Source organism: Mytilus edulis, chromosome 10 (genome assembly GCF_963676685.1).
Source record: "Mytilus edulis chromosome 10, xbMytEdul2.2, whole genome shotgun sequence".
NCBI lineage: Eukaryota > Metazoa > Mollusca > Bivalvia > Mytilida > Mytilidae > Mytilus > Mytilus edulis.
Genome location: NC_092353.1, coordinates 37,663,901 through 37,670,596, shown reverse-complemented (window position 1 = coordinate 37,670,596; position 6,696 = coordinate 37,663,901).

Here is a 6,696-nt window from a genome sequence, read left to right as displayed (position 1 = left end):
CTAGTCAGATTTTAATGTATGAGTGTGTACTTTTTTTAAGTGAGTCAGAGAAAGAGAAGGAGAGAGTCAGATTGGTCACTTTAGATATGTGTTAACGTACTAATTTAATTTAATTTAATTTTGTTTTTGAATTTGAATTTCTACATTTTTGAACAATTCTTATTTTGTATATATGAATCAGTACATTGTTAAACAGGATTTTGAATAGCAAGCATTTGATAAATTTCGATTTTGTATGTTATAATTTTTGTCTTCCATATACATGATATAGAAAAATAATAAAAAATGTCTTGATATCACAAATAACGTTAACAATTTATACAATAGTACACATGCCACAACAAAGAAAACTAAAGAATAAGCAACACAAACCCCACCAAAAACTAGGGGTGATCTCAGGTGCTCTGGATGGGTAAGCAGATCCTGCTCCACATGTGGCACCCGTCATGTTATTAACAAATTGTCAATTTCTAGATGTAAGTCAAGATATGGGCCCGACTTAACTGTATCTGTTGTATCCTTTATCTCTAGTTCGATGGGATAGATGCGTTCAACATAGTCACCAAATTTGGAATTATTTAGTGAGAGAATATCATCTATATATATAGCGGAAAGTATTAAAGGATATTGCTTGCTTCTTATCTTTCCTCCTAAGAAGTTCCTGTATGAAGTCATCCTCATTATAATAAAGAAACAAGTCGGCAAAAAGAGGGGCACAATTGGTTCCCATTGGAATGCCTGTTGAAAAACACGTCCTTCGAAAGTACCAAATATGTTGTCTATCAAGAAATCAAGCATTTTGATACTGTCAGTTTCAGAGAATTTTTGTTTGAATCAGAGTGATCCTTTACAGAGTAAAATTTATCCCTCCTTAAGACAAGATACTTGTATCTACGTTAGCCATTCTTTTTATATGAAACAAAGCAATACTAACTCTTTCAATTTGTTTTTTTTTTATAAAAAAGAAGATGTGGTATGATTGCCAATGAGACAGCTATCCACAAAAGACCCAAATGACACAGACATTAACAACTATAGGTCACCGTACGGCCTTCAGCAATGAGCAAAGCCCATACCGCATAGTCAGCTATAAAAGGCCCCGATAAGACAATGTAAAACGATTCAAACGATAAAACTAACAGCCTTATTTATGTAAAAAAATTAACGAAAATTTTTAGTTTAGAATGTGGAATACTTGTGAAAAGTGTGGAAAAGTCAAATTGTTTGATACTATTGCAAGATGAAATAGAATTAGATTGTATATACTCTAAAAGATCTTTGGAATGTTTTAATATTCACATCTGATTTACGCCACCTCTGGAATAGGCAGTTTCACAATAACTTTGAAGCCCATCTTTGATTGCTGATAAAATAATCGTTGTTTTTCTTCAATAACAAAATAAACAAAAAGAATTACCGAAATTTGTTTAATGTATACCTTAATTTATACCCGTCACAAAATGAAAAAATTATTTAAAAAATCGTTAGTGCTTGTTTTCAATATATAACGCATTAGATAAAACCTTTTGCATGAGTCTTGTGTTCTTAATGTTCTCCAACGTCGTACGTTATTTTGCCTTTAGAACTATTTTGTATTCGACCATCACTGATGAGTATTTAATACACAAAATGTTGTTTTATGTACAAATTGTAAACCTGGTATCTCTCATGAGTTTTTATGAACAATAGCTGCTCAAATAGAGAATGGAAACCGGGAGTGTGTCAACGATACAACAACCCACCAAAAGAGCAAAAAAGATACCAAGGTTACAATGTGTCTTCATTTCAGCCAAGAAAATTGAGCCCTTAAAGTTATCACATTAGGATTCATTACTAGTTATCGTATTGTACACCCTGCATTTGTGCTCGTTTCAAACCTTTTCAGAATGCTGGACACTTTGCGCTTTTTTTAATGATTTAAGTTTAAAATAAGCTTACTTGCAGTAACATTAACGACTTTTAACTGAGCTTATCTCCATAGCATATACTAGTTTGATGATAGTATAATTTCTTTTTGACTTTGAATAATGTTTGTTACCGACCAAAGTTAAAAATAGTGGAAATAGATAGTTCGAATGCTATTAGAATTATAAAAATACCTGTCCCGTGTAAAATAAATTGATGAAATGGTTGGAAATCACTAAAACACAAGCAAGAAAAAACAAGATACCCTTATATTTATACCTGACAATGACCATTAAACGACAAAATGCAGATCAAATGACAATGAATCAATGTCACTTTGATTTTATATCAATATTTAATTCAAAATTATAAAATACACGTTTTGTTGAAAATTTGTTAATTGATGAATAAACAGTAACATTTGTCATGTCAACAAAAATAATTCATAAATGCTTATTGTTTTGATTTAGCTTTTGTCAATAGATCAGTGAAAATAAATCATTGCACTAAAAAAATAAAATTAAACAACCTTTCAAATATGATCGATACATTACATGCAAAAGACGTGTTTTTTTTTTTTTTTTACTAAAATACATTCGTACTTCAAAATTTATGGAAATGTATGGAACGTCAAGGTTGAATTAGTACATCCAGAGCGGATATAAATTGTGTAACATATTAAACATACTGGTTGTGTAAACATTCATGTAACATTTAACTCTACGAGTTCTTTTCTCTATTAGAATAGCCATGTATCATTAAGTGCTATATCCGCTAGTTTTACTCAAACGTCACTTTTAGTCTTCTGTTTTTAAGAACGTTTTTCGCTTATTTTATATTCTTTCTATACAAATATTGACATATTTTGAAAGAATTCACTCATTTATTTGCTGATCGTTATAAATACTGTAGCGGGTCGAGGGTTGGTAGCGTTTCTTTATTGTCTGTTGCCTGGTATATCAGATACTGTGACTGCTATGCGGAGGTCAATATATACTATTGGACTGCTGGTAAACAGTTGTCTCACTAATCGATTAATATTCAGCTCAACTGCCGCCGTAGTCTTTTTTGTATAGGTAACGATAGCAGAAAGGGGGTGGGGTGGGTAGCCTAACTAGCTGTATAAATGGCGGTTTGGCGTTTCAATAAATATAAAGTCTATCTCGAACTTAATATGTGTAATTTAATAAGTTAGACTGACGAGTTATTCAGCATTACATATTTATATGATTTATATAATCAATAAGTTTAACAAATAACTGGGTCAACATTTTTAATTAATTCTCCATAGGCGACAATGGTAACGTTTTCCTCCATTGCTCAGTCCATATCGTTTACTTGAACATGTAGGATGGCTCATATCGAAGCTGATACATTTATACATGTTTGGTTAAATTTTCGGGGTGGCAAGTGAGATTACTTTTTTCGCAAATTGCTGGACCCCGGAAGATGGTGAAAAATGTCACTCTCCACATGAAATAATCCCAAAATTCTGATCATAAAACTCAATAAAAAAATTGTCTTTTCTAATAATTTATTTCAGGTCAAATCTACATATTTCTTTTCTCATCACATCAGCTCTATAAAACAGTTCTTATTGTTCATTTATGTCCATTTTTAAAATCACAGCATCCACAATTGTATCGCGGACTAATATTGTTTTTTAATTACGTCATCTGAGTTCCTCATCTCAAGGTCTATTAGGGACCCTGACCCATATTAGATCAGCAAATGTCAGATTCCACTTGTATTGCAGAATGAATTTCTTCGGTACACCTTTTCGAACAATTCTGTGAAGTTTTTTTCCGCATCTGAAATAAAATAAGTTAATTTTTAGTATTTTTAAGTAAGCATGCTTATTACTGTTCCTTATATCTTTTAGTAGAAAAACAGCACAAAATCCATATGTTATCAATTCACAATTTAGACATTGATTAAGACTCTTCATAGCTTAAAGTGCCATTTAACAAACCTTCATTACCTAACTGACTTTATAAAAATCATCATGTTTAGATGATGAATCATGAAAATATTGTGTTTTTTACTGTAAATAAGGTAGATTTAAGGATTTTTTCACTCCGAAAATAATGTTTTTGATATTTATTTCTTTCATAGAAGGAATAGAACATTTTTATTTTTTAATAACTGTTAAGATCATTCACAGACAATTCTAAAACAGGTTTTAGTTTTAAAATCCATCAAGTAATAACCATTTTAGAGTTCTTTTTGTGTGAGTGTTCAAGTAGGGAAAAATGGTGCTTTTCTTTAGTGAAGATAACATTGTGACGTCATCGCTTTTGTGACGTCATGACTTTATGATGTCATAATTTAGAATTATACAAACATAACAGAGTGTGTATTTATTCAATAATGAAAGGGAAAAGGAAAAGAAACCAATATAAGGTTGGTAACCAAGCCCATCTATTGCGTTGTGTATCCCTAACAACAGATCAAGGTTGTAGTGTTATTAATGGTGTTGCTCCATCTACAGCTCCATCTACACAGGTTTTAAAAAATTTATCTATGCAAGTTTTACCTGCACCACCTGAACTTAAATTTTCTAATTCCACTACAGATTTGACTCCTAAAAACACCACAGAATCTGTCTGGTTACCCCGCCTTACAGAAAAGGAATTTAAGCTGTACTCAAAAGAGAGTTACGATAAAAAATCTTATGTAGCTCCCCAAACTGAAAAATGTGCGACTACAGTCAAACTACTCAGACCGCATAAATTGTCAGATGATTATTTAGATGAATATTTAGAGGAGAAAAGTACTGAAAATAGAACAGTAGATAGAGATCTTAATATTTTAATGATCAATAGTCTTATAATATGTCATTTAAATAAAAGTCCAAAGTGTGTTGTTCCACATTTTGAACTGGTACAAGAGACTCAATGGGGTCTTGGTTGGATTTGGAAAATGAAGTGTACCAAGTGTAAATTTATTTCAGAAAAATATAAACTATTTAGAGAAATTGACACAGGACGTGCTGGTCGCAAGAGTGCTACAATTAACTATGGGTTTCAGACTGGCGTGATAAACTGTAATATTGGTAATGATAGCGCGCGACTACTTTTAACCAGTTCATGTATTCCTCCTATGTCAAAAGGAACAATGCAGAGAATAACAAATACTGTTTGTGACAAGGTTGTAAAACTTGCGGAAAATGAAACCGAACAAGTGGTTGAGAGTTTCAGAAAGAGAAATGAAACCTTAGGGTTAAATAAAAATAGTCCTGTAAAATTACAAATGGATGGTACCTATCAGAGTGTGCATATAAAAAGTAGACATAAAATGGGACAAAATGCATCACAAGTCATTGGTATTGCCTGTGAAAATGAAACTGACAATCATGATATCATTGGTTTTCACCTTGTAAACAAACTTTGCTGGGTTGGTGCATGGTTACGCGGTAAAGGTTATGACATTGAATGTCCTAATCACGAGTACTGCACATCAAATACAAATAGGTATGATCCTTTGAGTGAGAAGGATCTTGGGTATGAAATAGGTAAAAAAATTGCTAAACTTGATTTACTTGTGGACTATTGTACTACTGATGGGGATGCAAAAAGTGTACAAGGTCTACAAGAAGCAATGCAGGAAATATTTGACCCTTTATGGTCAGTAAATAGACTGGCAGATACTATTCACCGGGGTCAAAGTCAGTTCCGTGAGGTATTGCGAGCAAAATTTAGTGTCGGTATGTTCCCTGGAGCTACAAAGGCCCAGAGGAATGATATTAAAATAGCTTTTGCCAATGATTTAAAATTACGTTCACATGGTATAATGAAATGTTTATTTGCAAAATATAATGGTGAGCGACAACAAATTTCAAAATGTTTGCCACGCATTGTTAAGTCTGTTGTGAATTGTTATAGTGGTAATTGTAGCGATACGTGTAGATGGAGCATAACACTATGTAATGGTGGTATAAAAACTAGTTGGTGGTACAAATCTATTAACCTTAGCAGTCATGGTTTACAAAATGGGTCTTTGAAACCAAATAAGACTGACAAATTATTAATAGAATCATTGTTAGAAATGAAACTGTCTCAGACCGCATTAAATCAGATGCAATTTTTCAGCAATACAAATAAGTGTGAGTCCGTCAATAGGACAATTTCTACATACCTACCGAAGAATAAGAATTTTTCTCGCAATGCCTTAGGCCGTGCATCTGCAGCAGTCTTGAAAGTCAATAATAAACGGGATGTTGCATTGGCTAAGACCCTAAAAGCTGTAGGTTGTGGTCTGGGTAGAAAGTCTCGTGCTGTAGTGGCTCTGAAAAAAATACGTAAACGTGAAATATATGATTGTGCATATCAAAAAAGTTTACGTGTCAAATTAAACAGGTTAAAAGCTCGTAAAAAACAGGCTATCGATTTCTTGTTAAACAAGAGAGTGCGAAACAGTTTGATTAGTGGATATAAAAAACATCAGTTAGAACCAAAGCTATGTCAGAATTCAAGTCCGAAAGAATTCGTTCCACAGCCAGGTTGTAGTTCATGGCCAGATTAACATTTATATTAAAAGGTTACACAATATGGTTTTCTTTCAGCCTTTCAGGAAGCATATGTAGTTATTTATTTATTTACAGAGAATACTAAACATCTTATATTATATTAAAACAAACACTTTTCAGGAATATATGAGCATGATATGAGTTAGTTGTGTTTTTTTTTAAATTAAAAAGTTTGTTTATTTTAAGTTTGTTATGAAAATGGGATAATGGTCCAAGACACTGAAATAAACCTTGTATCAGACAAAAAGACCACTTCATATCTC